At 36.8% G+C, this 20,918-nt stretch overlaps 1 protein-coding gene and 1 non-coding gene across 9 annotated transcripts in view; one reads left to right on the forward strand and one right to left on the reverse strand.

The window, feature by feature from the left end:
• Nucleotides 1-20,918, forward strand: part of HDAC9 (histone deacetylase 9) — a 992,890-nt gene that overhangs the window by 58,695 nt on the left and 913,277 nt on the right. The window lies entirely within an intron of this gene.
• LOC133246976 (U6atac minor spliceosomal RNA) lies at nucleotides 630-750 on the reverse strand. Its single transcript, XR_009736222.1, has one exon. It is a non-coding gene; the product is annotated as a U6atac minor spliceosomal RNA (small nuclear RNA).

The following is a 20,918-nucleotide window of genomic DNA, read 5'->3' on the forward strand; positions in this document are numbered from 1 at the left end:
GAATTTTTTTTTTTCCTATCTTACTTAATAACACATTGATTTTTATTGAGCTTTCTCCCTGTTGTTATTTACAAAGTGTCAGTTATACACTAAGAGCTGATGGAGGTTTTTAAAAAATTTTCTCTGACAATTGGACAATCAAGGCAGCAGAACCAAGGGGGACCCCTGTCTGGATGCCATGTGGAATTTTGTCCTTCCCATGCTGTTGCTGGATTTTTGTTTGCCTTTCTGTGTGGCAGTTCCTGAAGGTAGTGTTCTGTTTTCTGTCTTTGCTTCCTTTGTTTTTAAAATGGTTGTGCAAAGTGAATTACTTGGTTTAGTTTGGTTATTAGTTGAATATTGGCCACACAAGTCATTTCCTGAGCAGTTAGGCATCAGGGAGCAGGGCCCAGATGGCAGCATGAGCCTGCTTTTCCTTGATGGTTGTCAGTACAAAGCGGGATACCCATTAGGTTCAGGGCAGTGGAGGGAGATGGATGGATCACCAGAGCCTGATCTTGTCGGTGGAGAGAGAAGAGTACTTCTTTTGTTTTTCAAGTTATCTTTAAAGCCTCTACTAATGTGAGAGACAGAGCAGCTATCACCAATATCCATCTTCAGAACTTTTCCATCACCCTAAAGTAAAAAGAAAAAACCCATGGTTATATGCCATGAAGTGGGTGGCTGTGATTAACCGTGAATATGTTGTGCAGATCTGAGGACTTTTCATCCCCAAGACAGTTGTTGAGTTTTTCTTCTTTCATACAACACTAGAAAAACTTCTTGAATGATATCATCACCTAGTTGTTTCCTGGATCCAAAGCTTACTTTATTATTGCTACTTCACTTAAGAGATATATTCCTATATTAATATTAACAGACAGAAGTCTTTTCTCATATGACCACCTTACTGAGCAAGTTCTATTTTGTTGGCTTTTAGTTCTTCCACTTTCTATTTAATCTACTGGTGTTTGATGTTTTTCTTGCCTGCCAATGTGGTATTTCCAGCTGTGCATGGAAATTAATTTTCTGTTTGAATAGACAATTCCAGGAAACTATCTATTAAGGTTATAGGAGGCAAAGAGAATGCTGTTTTACAACTTTTTTTCTGGTATTCTTGGCATTGTAAGGGGAGGGAAAAGGTAAAAGTTCATGATTGGCAGGTTATTTTTTTTCTTTTAACTAATATTATTTAATAAAAGAAACTTTGCCACTAATTGCAAAAGTGATCAATGATAGAATGTGTGTGGCACTGAAAAGATATCCTCCGTTTAAGAAAACTATTCTAAATGGATCTTCCATGCACTCTGAAACCTTTTTTGGATGAGAGATCCTTTTGTATATCTGACTGGTTCTTTCTGTGGAATCTCAAAATCTAAAATCCATAGAATCTTATCGAAAATTCTAGGGGCTATGTGTGTTTTGGAACTGAGAATTTATAAGATTTAAAAATGGTATAGTATGGAGCATATACTCAGTGTTGCATGTCATGTCACCTTCAAGGGGATCTGGGATAGTTCCCCATAATAAAAACAATATTTCTGCAGTGAAATTCATAGATATTAATGCTAAATAAGATAAAGACAGTAAACAGCTGTATGTATTTCTAGGCCAGTTGTTGTTGCTAGATGCATTTAGATTTATTGCCAAGTAAATTACAGAAAATCTTTGTTTTTTAGGATCATGGATAAGGAACAAAACAGAATTTCACCTATACTTTATGGACTTCAGCTCCCTTGGTTAGAAGTGACTTGGCTCCGTCTTCAGCCATACCTGGTTTTCCTTGGCCCCACTCAAGTTGTGGGCTTTTTGCCTCTGAGGCTTTACCTGATATTCAATTATTCTTCTGCTGATATTAATGTCTTGTTTTTCAGCCATTCTTTGCTTGCGTTCTGATTCTTTATAGTAGTATATTTGCCATTTTTGTAAATTTCTCATTTTATATATATATATATATATGTTGGTAATATTTCATTTTGTATATATATATATATATATGCATGTATGTATGTATGTGCATATATATAGAGCTTCCCAGGTGGCTCAGTGGTAAAGACTCTGCCCACCAATGCAGGCGATGTGGGTTCGCTCCCTGCGTCAGGAAGATCCCCTGGAGGAAGAAATGGCAACCCATTCTAGTACTCTTGCCTAGGAAATCCCATGGACAGAGGAGCCGGTGGGCTACAGTCCATGGGGTCACAAAGAGTCAGATGCAACTTAGCAGCTAAACAGCAACAAGAATTAGGAAAGCTTCAAAAAGGAGTTGAAGCTGGAGACAAATCTTAATAGAGAGAGAGGATTGGTTTAGGTGGAGTAGAGAGCACAGTACTTTCCAGAGAAAGAGAGTATGTTGAGTAGAGAAAGGGTGTTGATAAGTGAAAAGCATACTTTAACTGTTGGCCACTTATAATGTAGGTTCTGATTTAGGAGAGTGATGGAAGAAACAGGTCAGTAAGCCAGGTAGGGCTGTATTATATAGAGCAGTATATTATAAGGAAAAGAATTGAATATATTTGGTGTAAGATGCCATTGTGAGTTAAGGAATAGAATAAGAATGATATGATGAAAACAACTTTTTTGAAAATAATTGTATCCACAGTGTACCTGGTGCTCTCTGAACTAAAGGATTGGAGGAGCTGGTTTACATCCTTGTGCTGGAAACCAGTAGGAGATTGTAGGACCTGAACTGAGACAATGGTAGTGAGAATGAGGATGGGAAAAGAATGTGAAACTTTTGAACAATAAAATCATAGTGTGATGGTTAATTTTTTGCATCAGTTTGACTGGGCCACTGGGTGCCAGTATATTTGATCCAGCATTATTCTGGGTGTTTCTCTGAGTATGTTTTTGGACAAGATTAAAATTTGAATCTGTAGACTGAGTAAAGCAGATTGAACCTTTGTAATGTGAGTGGGCCTCATCCAACTTGTTAAGGCCTGAGTAGAATAAAAGTCTCACCTTCCCAGAATGAGATCACATTCTGCCTAATAGCCTTCACACTGGCACTTTGGTTCTTCCTGGTTTTTTATCACCCTACTATCCAAAGGTCTGTCTAGTCAAAGCTATGGTTTTCCAAGTAGTCATGTATAGATGTGAGAATTGGACTATAAAAAAAGCTGAGCACTGAAGAATTGATGCTTTTGAAGACTCTTTAGAGTCCCATGGACTGCAAGGAGATCCAACCAGTCCATCCTAAAGGAAATCAGTCCTGAATATTCATTGGAATGACTGATGCTTAAGCTGAAACTCCAATACTTTGGCTACCTAATGTGAAGAATTGACTCATCTGAAAAGACTCATCAGGATGCTGGGAAAGATTGAAAGCAGGAGGAGAAGGGAACAACAGAGGATGAGATGGTTGGATGGGGTCCATAGGGTCTCAAAGAGTCAGACATGACTGAGTGACTAAACTGAACTGAACTGAACTAGCCTTGATACACAAACTGGTACATCAGTCAACTCTGCAGATTTTGGACTTGCTAGCCCCAAAATGGTGTGAACGAATATCTTATAATAAATCTTTGTTTTTCTGGAGAACCCTGACTAATACACACAGGATATGGAGACTGACTAAATATAGGAGCCACAGATGAGTTAAAGTTGACTTAAAATTTGGGGCTAAGAATTGTGGAGAATAATAACTGTAGTAATAAAAATGGGGAAATTGAAAATAGGAAGTCAGTTTTGAGGGAGAATTTGTTTGGTTTTGGTTTAGTTGACTCTGAAGTGAAATTGGAGATTCAAGTGAAGTTATTTTGAGTGGCTGCAGTAAGGTAGGCAGCTGTGTTGGCTAGACTGGGTGTGGCATCTTGGAATCATCTGCAAGCGAGAGAACAGAAGTCACTTGAGAGAGCAGAGTCCACAGGGCAGTGGGACAGAGGAGCAGAGGGTAAGGATTTGAGTCTGTTCAGGAAGGAATTATGGGGCTGGAGGAGAAAGATGAGTCAGTGCACAGAAAACTAGTTGCTGACAGAGCTCTCACTCTTGACATTGGTTTGTCTGTCTCTCACACTAGAATGGGAGTCCCACAAGGGCAACTATTTACCCTCTCGGGTTTCCCCAGCTTTAAATGTTGTTTTCAGATACTCAAGATCTCTGGATATCACTTTTGCTTTTTTTTTTTTTTTCCCACTTTGAAAAGACTGAAACTGGAATTAAGAACCTTTGCTCTAGTCTTCACTTGGCAGTCAAGCAGATGTATAGAGTCATGCTTCACCTCTTAATTCCTGGAACTTTAATTACTTTTCCTAAAGATGTAAAGATGGGCTTAAGAATTTTTAAGATTCCTTACAGATGAATAATACTGGGGAAAATATCTATATGTCAAAAAGACATAATCTATATGTTTGCAGTTCTAAACTGCAGAGGTAGCATTGAGTAAATTCAGAAAATAAAATTTATAGCTAATCTTCATCACCTCTTTTTCTTTTAAAGTTTTTATTAATTTAGTATGAGTCAAAATATTGTAATATATATGAAATAAATCAAAGGTTTTATATAATGTTGTCTAAAAAGTAGCTTTGGGTCAAAAAAATTTCTTCCTAAATATTAAAGATGTGACTAAAAAATTTTTTTTTTTATAGTAGGCCTAACTACTTTATATGGTCAAAATGAATAAAGCTGTTAAACAAAAACTCAGGAAAAAAATATAAGTAGCATTTTTCTTAAATTCCAAATGCTGTAAAGAAATTTTAGTTTTCATGGAATTTTTATTCCTATTGGAAAGATTTTTTACTCTTAATATTTTCTTAAAGAATCAGATTATGAAATTAAAAAAAAGAGAGGAATCACTCGTGAAAATGATCCTGTGTGTTTACTGTATTTTATTCAGTTATATCGCACCTCCTCATATGTTTCTTGATCTATATTAACATCAGATAATCTCACAATACCTGTTTTTAATTTACTTTAGAAGAATACTTTCTGTTCTGAATGGCATAGTCCTTTAAGGCATATCAAATATCAGTTTTGGGTATTTGATCAATGTGTTATAGTTAAATTGTAGTCCAGGTCCTTTAACAGTTTTTTTCTGGCTGTATAATTTGAAGTATTGTGAATTTATAGAAGTAGTTTGGAGAAAATATGACATCTCTATTTTTAAAATGTATATTGTGTATGTTAACATACTTGACAAAAACTATTGAATAGTTAGGGAATAAATGGCATAAACTTTAATCTGAATTCATTAAAAATGAACATTTTCTTTATTAAGTGGAACTTTTTGATTCCCCAGAATGTTTATTGTGTGTTAGATATTGTTTTATCATTCTAATTGTCTGCCTTCTTTTTGTCTTCTAATTGTCTGTTATACAAAGACACTGTCTGTGGTCATTTTTGCTCAGTTACCATCTACAGTATACAACTTCCATTTGGAAATAATCTGTCTTTAACAAAGTACTGATGTTGTTTTTTATGTCATTTAATGTCTCTGTTACTTGCTTTAAGGCTCCTTAATTAAGGACGATTAACACCTGACCTGCCTCTTGAGAAACCTATATGCAGGTCAGGAAGCAACAGTTAGAACTGGACATGGAACAACAGACTGGTTCCAAATAGGAAAAGGAGTACGTCAAGGCTGTATATTGTCACCCTGCTTATTTAACTTATATGCAGAGTTCATCATGAGAAATACTGGACTGGAAGAAGCACAAGCTGGAATCAAGATTGCCGGGAGAAATATCAATAACCTCAGATATGCAGACATCACCACCTTTATAGCTGAAAGAGAAGAGGAACTAAAAAGCCTCTTGATGAAAGTGAAAGAAGAGAGTGAAAAAGTTGGCTTAAAGCTCAATATTCAGAAAACTAAGATTATGGCATCTGGTCCCATCACTTCATGGGAAATAGATGGGGAAACAGTGGAAACAGTGTCAGATTTTATTTTGGGGGGCTCCAAAATCCCTGCAGATGGTGATTGCAGCCATGAAATTAAAAGACGCTTACTCCTTGGAAGGAAAGTTATGACCAACCTAGATAGCATATTCAAAAGCAGAGACATTACTTTGCCAACAAAGGTCCGTCAGGTCAAGGCTATGGTTTTTCCAGTAGTCATGTATGGATGTGAGAGTTGGACTGTGAAGAAAGCTGAGCACTGAAGAATTTATGCTTTTGAACTGTGGTGTTGGAAAAGACTGTTGAGAGTCCCTTGAACTTCAAGGAGATCCAACCAGTCCGTTCTAAAGGAGATCAGTTCTGGATGTTCTTTGGAAGGACTGATGCTAAAGCTGAAACTCCAATACTTTGGCCACCTCATGATGCTGGGAGGGATTGGGGGCAGGAAGAGAAGGGGATGACAGAGGATGAGATGGCTGGATGGCATCACTGACTCGATGAACGTGAGTTTGAGTGAACTCTGGGAGTTGGTGATGGACAGGGAGGCCTGGCGTGCTGCAATTCATGGGGTTGCAAAGAGTCGGACATGACTGAGCGACTGAACTGAACTGAATTGAACTGAACAGTTAAGAATTCGATCAGAAAATAAGCAGTGTTATAACAGCAGTCTGATATATACTTTTCAGATACAGTTCCTCTATTCAGAAAATAAAATCTAGAAATATTATTTATTTGCAATTATAATACTTTAAAATTATTTTTACTTCCCACAGATCCCAACTTTCTGGATTTCTTTGTGAAAGCGAGTAATTAATCCTTGAGTTAATTTTTATTTTGTGTCTATTTGTATCCAAATTTAGTCGTTCATGTTGGTCAAGTGGCATCCTAGTTCAGTTTGTATTGTGTATCAGGCACAAGGATCTACTTTTACTGTTTTCAATCAGATTTAAAGGAGATTAAAAAATAAAATCTACTTATTCAGTAACATAAAAAAGCATTAGTGAAACTCGTGACATCTTTGTTCCATTTATAAGTCACACTAATGACTACTTTGCTTCTCAGTAATTTTCTATTTGTAACATTTTATACCTGGATACACACATGTAATGCAATTGAACAAGAAAACAATTATCTGTCTGGTGGAAATAATGTACTTATCTCATTGAAGCAATTGACTTGTTTAAAAATACACAGAAGTTCTAGTTCTGCTCAGACTGTGGTTACCTATAATTTGTAAGGAATTTCCAGGAAGAATTAAAGCCCTCTGATAGAATGGGATCAGCAATTGAATCCCTTGGTTGTAAGTGATAAATTCTCATGCAGAATCTCTCTCTTTTAGACACCTCTGCTTGGAAACATTTTGGATTTGAAAGCTTTTTTCAATAATCTCTGAGTTTTGGCTGGATCGCTGGAAAACTTCACTTCAAAGGCTGTATCTTCCAGTGAAAGCTTCATGTTGGTTCTATGTCAGCGGAACATTTTAGCACTTTTTGGCCTGGCTCTAATGTTTCTTGGCATTTTCTGAGGAGTTTGGCCCATCTTGTCTATAGGATCACACTGGATTCAGTATAAACTGTAAAAGCTGTAATTCATCTGCAAGCTAATTTGGGATTTTATTGAGTTTTGGTAATGGACTGACACCATTGGGCAGTCGAAGATTCACTATTTTTAAGAGTATGTCTGAGGACGCATTTATTTTAAAAATAATACAGAGTGACTATTTTTCCTTTAGCTCAATGCTTCTCGTTCTTGTATCTGATCTTTTCAGAGGTTAGTGTGCTATTTTAATTCCTTATTATAATTTTTTCCCTCCTCAGAAATTTCTAAAGCCACTGCAGATCTATAGCATTTTCTTCTTTCTTAAAGAGGGATTGCTTTGGCTGTTGGCTGACTTGTCTGGTGATGTGGGACTGATATGGGCTTTCATTTCTTTTTTAAAGGTTCTGTCAAAGGTAGTTAATTTCACTTACAACATCTTACAATGTTGGTGCCTTCAGTTCAGTTCAGTCACTCAGTGGTGTCTGACTCTTTGCGACCCCATGAATTGCAGCACGCCAGGTCTCCCTGTCCATCACCAACTCCTGGAGTTCACTCAAACTCATGTCCATTGAGTCGGTGATGCCCCCCAGCCATCTCATCCTCTGTCATCCCCTTTTCCTCCTGTCCCCAATCCCTCCCAGCATCAGAGTCTTATCCAATGAGTTAACTCTTCGCATGAGGTGGCCAAAGGACTGGAGTTTCAGCTTTAGCATCATTCCTTCCAAAGAACACCCAGGACTGGTCTCCTTTAGAATGTACTGGTTGGATCTCCTTGCAGTCCATGGGACTCTCAAGAGTCTTATCCAACACAACAGTTCAATAGCAATTGAATTCTTTGGCGCTCAGCTTTCTTCACAGTCCAACTGTCACATCCATACATGACTACTGGAAAAACCATAGCCTTGACTAGACGGACCTTTGTTGGCAAAGTAATGTCTCTGCTAGGTACCCTAGAGATAGTTTGATCCAGCCCTGTCATTTTAAACATAGGGGACCATGCCCAGTTCCTTGTAACAGGAAGCTATGGCACTTCAGGCTGTAACTCCTGACCCCCTTGTAGCATAGCCAGTCTATTGAAGCCCCAGGGATTGCTTAAACATATGCCTTATCTCAGATTTTGTATCTTTAGGTAGTTTTCCTTAATGCTTTTTAAATTTAATTTGCCATGCTTCATATTAGTTTGGAAAACCAGCCAAAATTTTTGTTTTGTATTTGGTTTGGATTCCAGAGTATAAACGAATATAGGAAAGAGGACAGATTCAGAATAACTGCATAATAATTACAAACAATGTTGGGTTTTACAACATATCATAGACCCAAGGCTGAACCTGGCTTCCTGTGCCTCTCCCAAACCCCTATTGAACTTAGCCACTGGGTCATAGATGGGAAGTGTGGAACTAACTGCATGTCCCCATCCAACTCCCATGAGCAGCCACCCTTAGGGAGGAGTGCCTCTGAGAGACCCCAAGAGCCATGACACTCCTGCCAGGATCCTGTCCATGACTGTGGCCAATCAGAGCAGCTCCCCCCATCCATCGGAAGCAATTCCTTTCAAGTCACTTGCCTTTTGGTGTCTTTGTCTTTTTTTTCCTCTTGTTTTACCACCAGTGTCCTGATAGCAACATCATTTACATTTTTCCCATTATTCTCCTGCATAGAGTTGAGAAAGCCAGGGTAGTGAAGTCATTCTAGGCAACTGATTATTTACAATTGAGGAAAATAAATGAGAATTAAGCAGCTGGTAATGAACCTTGTCCATGTACTCAGAATACTTCACAGTAATGGCAAATGAATAATTTCTCTATTATCTCATAACCAGGCCCTTTCTCTTCTTCTGACATTTTTAAGAAGAAGAATCTCTTCTATTTGCTATCTTTGTTGAAACTCTAGACCTCTGCCAGCACCCATCATTATATATTAATATACATATTCTAGCTATCTACAAGAAGATTCAAATGATTTTATTTGTTTTGTTTTTGTGTTCCTCTGGGCCTGAATTAGAGGAAATAGAGGAAAACAATAGAATGGGAAAGACTAGAGATCTCTTCAAGAAAATTAGAGATACCAAGGGAACATTTCATGCAAAGATGGGCTCAATAAAAGACAGAAATGGTATGGACCTGAAAGAAGCAGAAGCTTTTAAGAAGAGGTAGCAAGAATACACAGAAGAACTGTACCAAAAAGATCTTCACGATCCAGTTAATTAAGATCGTGTGATCACTCACCTAGAGCCAGACATCCTGGAATGCCAAGTTAAGTGGGCCTTAGGAAGCATCATGACAAACAAAGCTAGTGGAGGTGATGGAATTCCAGTTGAGCTATTTCAAATCCTAAAAGATGATGCTGTGAAAGTGCTATACTCAATATGCCAGCAAATTTGGAAAAGTCAGCAGTGAACACAGGACTGGAAAAGTCAGTTTTCATTCCATTCCTAACAAAGGCAATGCCAAAGAATGCTCAAACTACTGCACAATTGCACTCATCTCACACACTAGTAAAGTAATGCTCAAAATTCCCCAAGTCAGGCTTTAGCAATATGTGAACCATGAACTTGCAGATGTTCAAGCTGGTTTTAGAAGAGGCAGAGGAACCAGAGATCAAATATCCAACATCTGCTGGATCATTGAAAAAGCAAGAGAGTTCCAGAAAAACATCTATTTCTGCTTTATTGACTATGGCAAAGCCTTTGACTGTGTGGATCACAACAGACTGTGGAAAATTCTGAAAGAGGTGGGAATACCAGACCACCTGACCTGCCTCTTGAGAAACCTATATGCAGGTCAGGAAGCAACAGTTAGAACTGGACATGGAACAACAGACTGGTTCCAAATAGAAAAAGGAGTACATCAAGGCTGTATATTGTCATCCTGCTTATTTAACGTATATGCAGTGTACATCATGAGAAAGGCTGGGCTGGAAGAAGCACAAGCTGGAATCAAGATTGCCATGAGAAACATCAATAACCTCAGATATGCAGATGACACCAGCCTTATGGCAGAAAGTGAAGAAGAACTAAAGAGCCTCCTGATGAAAGTGAAAGAGGAGAATGAAAAAGTTGGCTTAAAGCTCAACATTCAGAAAATTAAGATAATGGCATCTGGTCCCATCACTTCATGGGAAATAGATGGAGAACCAGTGGAAACAGTTTTAGACTTTATTTTGGGGGCTCCAAAATCCCTGCAGATGGTGATTGCAGCCATGAAATTAAAAGATGCTTACTCCTTGGAAGGAAAGTTATGACCAACCTAGACAGCATATTCAAAAGCAGAGACATTACTTTGCCAACAAAGGTCCATCTAGTCAGGGCTGTGGTTTTTTCAGTAGTCATGTATGGATGTGAGAGTTGGACTGTGAAGAAAGATGAACTCTGAAGAATTGATGCTTTTGAACTGTTGTGTTGGAGAAGACTCTTGAGAGTCCCTTGGACTGCAAGGAGATCCAAGTAGTCCGTTCTAAAGGAAATCAGTCCGGAATATTCATCTGAAGGATTGATGCTGAAGCTGAAACTCCAGTACTTTGGCCACCTGATGCGAAGAGCTGACTCATTTGAAAAGACCCTGATTCTGGGAAAGATTGAGGGCAGGAGGAGAAGGGGACGTCAGAGGATGAGATGGTTGGATGGCATCACCGACTCAGTGGAAATGATTTTGGGTAGGCTCCAGAAGTTGGTGTTGGACAAGGAGACCTGGTCCTCATGGTGCAGCTCATGGTGTCGCAAATATTCGGACACAACTGAGCGACTGAACTGAACTGAACTGGGCCTGAATTAAGTAAAATTTCAGATCATAGAACTCTCTTGGAATTTTCAATTGATTTTTAATTTTATGTAGATAGGTTTCACTTTTTTTTTTCCCAAGATAGTTTTAATGAGTATCTTGTTTCTTTACCTTCTACATTAGGTCTTAAGATAGTAACCTATGACAATCCAGACAACATATAATAGTTTCCTTCCTTAAAGGGGATAGTTTTTTCCTCTTAGGATATCTTGCCTTGTGAAGCATGTTGCACCAATGTGCAGATACTTTTTTTTAACTCAGAGGTAAATTAAATATAATTTAAAATCTGAATGATCTGGTACTCGTGCCTTTTCCCCCAACTGTTATGTTTCAGTTCAGTTCACTTCAGTTCAGTGCTCAGTTGTGTCTGACTCTGCGTCCCCATGAATCGCAGCACGCCAGGCCTCCCTGTCCATCACCAACTCCTGGAGTTCACTCAGACTCACGTTCATCGAGTCAGTGATGCCATCCAGCCATCTCATCCTCTGTCGTCCCCTTTTCCTCCTGCCCGCAATCCCTCCCAGCATCAGAGTCTTCCAAGGAGTCAACTCTTCACATGAGGTGGCCAAAGTACTGGAGTTTCAGCTTTATCATCATTCCTTCCAAAGAACACTCAGAACTGGTCTCCTTTAGGATGAACTGGTTGGATCTCCTTGCAGTCCAAGGGACTCTCCAGAGTCTTCTCCAACACCACAGTTCAAAAGCATCAATTCTTCAGTGCTCAGCTTTCTTCACAGTCTAACTCTCACATCCATACATGACCACTAGAAAAACCATAGCCTTGACTAGACGGACCTTTGTTGGCAAAGTAATGTCTCTGCTTTTGATTATGCTATCTAGGTTGGTCATAACTTTCCTTCCAAGGAGTAAGCGTCTTTTAATTTCATGGCTGCAATCATCATCTACACTGATTTTGGAGCCCCAAAAAATAATCATTTATTTCTATTGAGTAAGTTCAAGCCCATTTAGAGAAAAAAATACTGCCTTACAGAAATGTAAATAAGTTTTCATGTTTTATCATATTAAAATTTCAAATGTTCTAATACCATTCTTGCAATCAAAATCATCTTTAAGATGAATTGTTTCTGGAGACATGGTATAGCTGATGTCTCTTGAATCATCACGCTGTTTTTGCTTAAGGGACATGTGAAGTATCTGTTATAGTGTAAACTAGCAGATGACACACAGGAGACAGCACAGGGAAAGGCATGGTGCACAGGAGAAGGTGCCTAGGCGTTGGAGTATGGTGGAGACCATAGGCTCCAGATGCCTGGGTGGAAATCAGTTCCAACACCAACCTTTGTGATCCTTAATATTCAGTTTGCTCAATGCACAGTGGGCATACTGACTAATGGTATCTGCCTCAAAAGTTCTTATAAGGAATTGAATTAATATACATAAAGCATTTTAAAAGTGTCTAAAATATCATATGTGCTCTATAAATGTTAGCTGTTATACAGTCTTCCCATTCCTAATTGGGTTAATGGATCAAGGTTCATCTGTATTTTTAAGTGTTTTTCTCAGTATACTATTATTTAGGAAAACTGGACTTTTTCTGGGGTGTTCATGGGCTTTTTAAAAAAATTTATTTTTAATTGGAAGATCATTGCTTTACAATGTTGTGTTAATTTCTGCTGTACAGTTAAGTGAATCAGCTCTAAGTATACATATGTCCCCTTCCTCTTGAGCCTCACTTCTAACCACCCCCCACCCCATCCCCCTGACCCCCGATCCCTGTAGATCATTATAGAGCAGTGAGCTGAACTCACTGTGCTATACTGGAGCTTCCCACTAGCTATATATTTTAAACTTGGTAGTGTATATATGTCAGTGCTGGTCTCTCAATTCATCCCACCCTCTCCTTCCCCTACTGTGTCCATAAGTCCGGTCTTCTATGTCTGTGTCTCTATTCCTGCCCTGCAAATATGTTCATCAGTACCGTTTTTCTAGATTCCATATATACACATTGATATCTTGGCTTTATTTTTAAAAATGAACTATGAATCAAAGATTATGATCCTTCATTTTATATAATTTAACATTAATAATTAACCTTGACTTTTTGTTTGTGTGAAATTATTTGACGATTTCAGACAATATATTTCTCACTGTTGAACTGTACGTATTGGCTTCATCAGTGTTGATTTTGGCACTAAAATTGTCCCATATTCACAGTAGCTCACATTAGAAGGGAACTATTGAGACAGCAATGGCACCCCACTCCAGTACTCTTGCCTGGAGAATCCCATGGGTGGAGGAGCCTGGTAGGCTGCAGTCCATGGGGTCGCAAAGGGTCGGACACGACTGAGCGACTTCACTTTCACTTTTCACTTGCATGCATTGGAGAAGGAAATGGCAACCCACTCCAGTGTTCTTGCCTGGAGAATCCCAGGGATGGGGGAGCCTGGTGGGCTGCCGTCTCTGGGGTCGCACAGAGTTGGACATGACTGAAGCAACTTAGCAGCAGCAGCATTGAGACAGCAATTCTCCAACTATTGACAGATCTCAACAAGCATAAAATAGTTGGGTATTTTAGAGGAATGTAGGATAATATAATACTTAGGGCCATAGTAGAACATTTCATAATCTAATATATATGTGTTTGTGTAGGAAGTATTATGTATGCAAATTTCAGAAATATTGAAGGAGAAGTTCTGAGTGAGCCTAAAAAGTTTTACTTTAGTTTTATGATAATTAACTTGACTACTAGGAAAATAATTAGAATCACAGATTATGTTCAATGCCTAAAGATATGTTTGACAACTTTTAATTTTCTTTCTTCCCACACACCACTTCCTCGTTTGTTTCTGGCACACCAGATGTGGCTCAACACAGTGGCTGATCCAGGTAGAGTTGTGTGAACGCCCGTGATTGTGGCATAACAAATTTTCTCATTTTGGTTACATTAATGAAATTTTAAGTAGAAGAAGGATTATTTTGCAGATATTGTTATACAGATATAAAGGGTAGCCTGCCTTTTTTCCAAATCTCTGCGTCAGTGTTTCTTTTTAAAGCTAATGTTAAAGTTTGTGTCCACATGGTGAATGTACACAAAAGCTGATTGTAATCTTGTTTTTCTTAGACACCAAAGGGCTACTTTGAGGCACAGGAATGAAGAGGGAAGATTGGTGGGGAAAAGTGGGGGGAAAAAAAAACACAAAAAACTAGTCACAAGGGAAGTTTTCTAAATAATATTCTTTTTTCTGTTTTCCAGTTTTTTTGAATAAGCCAATTAATTTACTGTTTTTTAGCTTAAAATTAGCTTTAATTTTTGATCTCCATGGAGAAAATAGTTTCCATTATTTAATGTACTAATTTTCTTACTATTCTTAGCCTTTTCTCAATTTAAATACTTGGATAAGTACTACATCCCAGAAATTGTAATTTCTTTCAAAGGAATTAATTTTGTTTTTAGCTTTGGCCTCATATGTGGTCCTTCTGTATATCCCTAATTTTGAAAATCTACTAATAATTTATTTAATAACTTTTCTCTCAGTTTTTAATTATAGAATAAAAAATACTACAATTATAAAGAAACTGTGCCTTAACATACTAACTTGTTTATTTTGTCTGTTTTCTTTTAGTTTCAGATCTTATTCTGTTTCAGTTTATTATTGCCCTTTACATGTATTATACTCTTTAATGAGTGATTTTTCAAGAGCAGTTGTTTGATCATCTAGTTTACTTAATCATTCCCCTGATGTTAAAAATTTAGACTTAACAGCAATTGCTACTATAAATTATATCACCACAAAAATCTTTTTGAAAATGTCCTTCTTTCCTTCCTTCTTCCTTCCCTCCCTCCCTCTCTTCCTTCCTTCCTTTTTGGAGTTATTTACTCATTTTCAAGTTTCTGGCCTGGTATTGTCAAGTTAAAGATTTTGAATTTTTTATGGATCAAAGAATGTGGTTATTAAAATACGACTTTTGAAGTGCTTTGTCAAATTGCTTTCTAGTGTAAATTGCCAACAGCAATGTATGGGTTTATCTGTTTTACTTGTCTAAGAACCTGACAATATTGGAGATTGTTTCTTAGAGTTTTTGTATTTATTAGTTAAATGAAAAGTAGCACTTCAGTGTTGGTTTAATTTGCATTTCTTTGATAAATAAAATGCTTGAATGTTCTTTTTTTGTTAAGTGTGCTTATTAATTTGATTTCCCCTTGTACATGTTTGTGTTATTGACTTGTTTTTCTTCTGGATTTTATGTTTCTGTGTCACATTGTTCACCGTGCCCCCACCCTGGCCTTTGTAACATAAACAACAACCTTTTATCTCTTGTACTTGTTAAACATATTTCTGCAATATGTTGTTTTCCTTTTACCATGACTACTGCTTGGTTAGTATTAAAGATTAAACAGCTACACAAACTTAACATATTTTTTTCTTTTATTGACTCAAAGTTTAGAACACAAACTTATTTTTTTCTTTTATTGACTCAAAGTTTAGAAAGCTATCACACTTTCAAAAATATTCAATTCTGTTTCATGCTAATATTTTATGAACTACATTATATATAATATATATATAAATGTATACAAGTACATATAAAGAGAGAGAATGCAAACAGATTAGTTTTATAATTATACTGTATAGTATGAATTTTGACTCATTTTCTCCTCAAAATAATTACCTCAATATCATTTATTAAATAGCTTTCTTCTCCTACCCCCATTGTTTTTAATTTCCTTTTTTGTCATATTATTATATTCTTACATATTATAGATACTTTCCTGGACTTTCTATTCATGTTCATCGGACTATTTAAAATTAGATGTCAAAACCACATTTAAATTATTATTGCTTTATAATATGTTTTAAAATATAATAGAATCAGCTCTTCTTTTAAAATATCTTTGAGCTTCTCCTGTGTTTCAAATAAAGTATGGACATTGAATTTAAAATTGTCCAATTTCCCTACCCCTGATAATCAGATTTTTCCATGTAAAAGGCAGTTGTACTATAATGTGATCAAAACTGTAAAAGAAGGTGAATGCAGGACTGTGGGATTAATGACACTGAAAATAGTATTTTCATGTGTTTATATTTTCTAGTTCTAGTGGCAGTTTTATTTTAATTATAATTGCTGCTTTATTATGTTTACAAAATGACTTTTAATTTTTTAACTTTTGTAATCTCCTCACTCAGAATTAATATCTGTGTTATTTATTTCCCAGTTAAGTTCTATAGTTTAATATGAAATTTTTGTTAGAAAAGTTTTATGTTAAACATGTACATGTTATTAATATTGTTTGTGACAATCTCTCAGTAATTATTTTATTTACTTCTTTTAAAAAAGCCTTTACTTTGGATTTAACACTCACACAGAAAATTGGAGCACGTACTTCTTCATCTCTTGTTGTTTTTATTGGGAAGTATTCCCACATTCACTGAAAATACTTATGGGATTTGGTAGGGTTTAGCATATACATATGATACAAGCATAGAAGTGTCATTGATATTTACTAAATAGTTAAGTTTTGAAGCCAGCAATAGGCCAATGAGAAATTCTTATGCCAATAAAGCCGTATTCTTAGGAAAATAAGATTGAAATTGTAGAAAACAATCTGTATTCTATAGCCATGGAACCTTCAGATTTATCATTTTTGGCATGTGAATTATAGTTTCTATCATTGCAGCTGTTAATTGGTGACAAGGAGGGGATAAAGGTGTTAAGTTTTGGAAAATAAATACACATAAAATGGTAATCGTTTCTGGAATTCTGCTTATATTGGTTATTTAAACCCTACTGTTCAGATGCAGAGTAAAGTTTATTTCATTATTTTAGTTTTCTAAATGAGGCTTTACTTAGAAATATTTTCATATTTTCAAATTAGGTCAGGAATAAGTAGGACCTCAGTGACATAAATAAACAAATCCCAGTGGAAGCCTGTCTTTGGATTTTCTTTCTGGGTAATTCTTTTTGTATACAAGAACACTTCTCTTGGCCAGGATCCCATTATAAAAAAAGAAAGGAAAGGTGGTGATGTAGGGGGATAAATATTCCCAGAGAGACTCTTGTGAATTTCAGCCTTTCAATTACTTGAGTATTCTTGTGGAAGATGAAAGAATATGGAGAAGTTAATTTCCTATATGAATCATACGAAACAGTATTGGTATACACAGGGCCACTGACTTGAATAAATCTATGGCCTTTAAGCAATTCTCTTTTGTGGGAGCACAAATTAGGAGGGAATTTGGTAAAATTATTTCAGTGGTTTAAATACTATGACTTCAGAGTAAGTCAGTGCAGGGAGTGGAGTGTCAGGCATTTGATAATAAATTTAAATCCAAGTATTTATTTTATTTAATATAAGCATTGCTTCATTCAAAAAACTCATTTAAGATCTTATATAAGAACATATTCAACTTAATAAAGGAGAAAAGTACAGAGAAGAAAGGATTCATTATCAGGAAAATATAAATAAGTAGAAAGTTGAAATAAAAAATAGAAAAACATTTTTTAAATTTTAAAAATATTTTTTGATGTCTCTGACCATACACACGGAGAAGGAAATGGCAACCCATTCCAGTATTCTTGCCTGGAGAATCCCAGGGACGGAGGAGCCTGTTGGGTGCCGTCTATGGGGTCGCACAGAGTCGGACATGACTGATGTGACTTAGCAGCAGCAGCAGCACCATACACACACACATACATTTATTTATTATAATTGTTTTAAGTATATTAAATCTATATATTTGTGTATTTTTTAAAAAGCAGATTGCATTCATTCATGAATGAAGCAAATTACATTCATTGCATTCATTCAGGGAAAACTCTGTAATGTAAATCTCTAATTTCTAGAAGATATTTTAAAAGATATTCCTTTATAAAGTGTGTACCAAGTGATGTGCTTAGTAATAAAAGTTCCATTTAGAATAACTGATTTTCCTGTGAATGATTTCAGATCAACCTTTTAGGTACCTAATTTAAGTGTGGAGAAAACATAAGAAATGTTTGGGAGAGAAGAGTAGACATGATAAATGTGATGTATAAAAGTTATTGAATCTTCTATGGAGAGACAGTTTCAAATGTTTCTTATTAGCTACCCAGATCACAACCTTTCACGTTTTCTATCTCAACATTTAGCTCCCTCTTCTACCCTAACATTAGCTGCAGCACACAAAACAAAAATAACTCTCCCAATCTGAAACCATTTTTAACTTGTGGGTTGGGCTTAGTCACTTGCATCCAAAGGGTCCTGCTGTCCATTCTAAATTGCAACAGAGTTGTCCTTGCTAGCATAGAGTACAGGAAGAAAATTTAGCAACAACAAAAAAATGGTCTAGCTGTCAGTGAGAAAGGAAAGGAAGCTGAACAACAAAAATTAAACTAGCATGAAGAAATGAAAAACAGTGAGAGACTGGAAGATGCTATATCAATTACGTGGCATGTAAATCCTGAGTAGTAGTTTTGAAATGATATTTGAGTTAGAAAAGGACCCCTGCCTTACTCAGGTGTGCTTTTTTGCATTTGGTTTTTATTACATACCCCTTGGTTAAATTCTAATCCACTGAATAAACAAAACTGTCAACATACCTTATTTAGCAGCTTTCCTTTTCCTTAAATCTTACTTTCTTTATTATGTCATTATTTTTAAGCTCTTTTAGTACTTTTCGTCTGTTACCGCCCATATACTATTGCAGGCATGGATATTTTAATGGAAAGAGCTACTAATTTTTCTGGTTTTGTGCCCTTTTACATTCCAATTAAACAAAACTTTATTGATCAACTACTTATATAAGAGCACAATGATAGGAGCTTTTTCATATCTTATCATACATTACTTCTCCTGATACCTCCACAAGGTAAGAACTTTATGGTCCTCATTTAATATGGGAGGCTGGTAATTTTTGGGAAAGACTGGCTCAAAATCACATTACTAATAAATGCTGAATTTTGGCTCAAACCCAAGTCTTTGACCTTGAAATTCCACAGGTATGTTTCTTGCTAAGCACTTTTGACTTTTACTTGAGATACACTTTGCTCTGAATTAATTATGTTTGTGTCAAATATATTCAGTTAAGTAAATTGAATCTAAGGCTGCTGTTATCTTCTGGGTCAGATTGTGGAACTGAAACACTGAGGTGCAGATTGTTGATGACAGTACAACCATCAGAAGAGTGAGATTAGATGTTCCTTGGTTGAAAGCAGAGTAGTTGGAGCTTAAGGAAAAAGAGTATGTAATTTTTTGACACTGATGTTGGAGCTCTTTTTGGCTATTAAGGGTCCCTAGTACAAACAATGTATACCATAAACTTGTTATCCGATATAATGAGGAAACTGAGACACAGAATTTTTTCACATTTAGCCGTGTTCCTCAGAAATTTATTGAACACTTAGTATAATCCACCAGGCTTCCCTGGAGGCTCAGACAGTAAAGAATCTGCCTATAATGCGGGAATCAGAGTTTGATCCCTGAGTCAGGAAGATCCCCTGGAGAAGGGAATGGCTACCCATTCTAGTATTTTTGCCTGGAGAATCCCATGGGCAGAGGCGCCTAGAGGGCTGCAGTCTATGGGGTCGCAAAGAGACAGGACTGAGCAACTAATGCTTTCACTTTCACTTTCAGTATAATCCAGATAGTCTGCTGCATTCAGTGGTACAGCCTTAAAAACACTTAGATCTGACTATCAGGACACTTATAGTCTAGTGGAGAAACTTCAAATTAAAAAAAAATTCAAATTTAGTAAATTGCTTACTAGAATAATCAGCTTTGGAAGTCTTTAAGTGAAGAACCATAAGTTTCAGCTCTGGAGAAGGCAGTGGCACCCCATTCCAGTACTCTTGCCTGGAGAATCCCATAGACGGAGGAGCCTGGTGGGCTGCAGTCCATGGGGTCGCTAAGAGTCCGCCACTACTGAGCGACTTCACTTTCACTTTTCACTTTCATGCATTGGAGAAGGAAATGGCAACCCACTCCAGTGTTCTTGCCTGGAGAAACCCAGGGACAGCGGAGCCTGGTGGGCTGCCATCTCTGGGGTCGCACAGAGTCAGACATGACTGAAGCGACTTAGCAGCAGCAGCAAGTTTCAGCTAAGAGAGTTTCTTATTTTAGACAATGTAAGGTAAATCAGCTTGTACCATGATTTTATACCTTTTTCAAGAAAACTCACATTTTACCTTTAGAACTAAAGGATATTGAAAGGAGTTCATTATATTTTAGTCACTTTGCTGTTATTGTTGTTTAGTTGCTAAGTCATATCCAATGCTTTTGCAACTCCATGGACTGTAGCCTGCCAGGCTTCTCTGTACATGGAATTTTCCAGGCAAGAATACTGTAGTGGGTTGCCATTTCCTCTTCCAGGGGATCTTCCTGACCCAGGGATCGAGCCCATGTCTTCTTCGTTGGCAGGCGGATCCATCTAGCTCTTGACTTCATCTTAATTTAATGAGTAGGGTGATGATGAATAGGAAGTAGTACCACTATGGAGATTTAAATTAGAAGAAAAAACTGTATTATTCATCATCTTTATTATTGTAAGATTCAGATATAGAGTGTTCCAATATGTTTCTTACATCAAAATGTTTGATTACTTCTTTGAATGATATTATTAAATTTTATTATGATAAAATGAATTATTAAAGTTCATTATTAACCTTGTAAGAGATCATAATTTTGTGGTTAAGAGCTCAGGCTATAGAGCTAGAGGATAAGGGTGTCTTATCCTTATCCTCTGGTGATGTACTGGGTGCATCATTCACTGCCTTTTCCAATTGAGCATGTTATTTAGCCTGTCCACACCATTGTTTTTTTTTTTTGCTGACTGTATAGAGCTTCTCCATCTTTGG

This window comes from Bos javanicus, chromosome 4 (assembly GCF_032452875.1).
Source record: "Bos javanicus breed banteng chromosome 4, ARS-OSU_banteng_1.0, whole genome shotgun sequence".
NCBI lineage: Eukaryota > Metazoa > Chordata > Mammalia > Artiodactyla > Bovidae > Bos > Bos javanicus.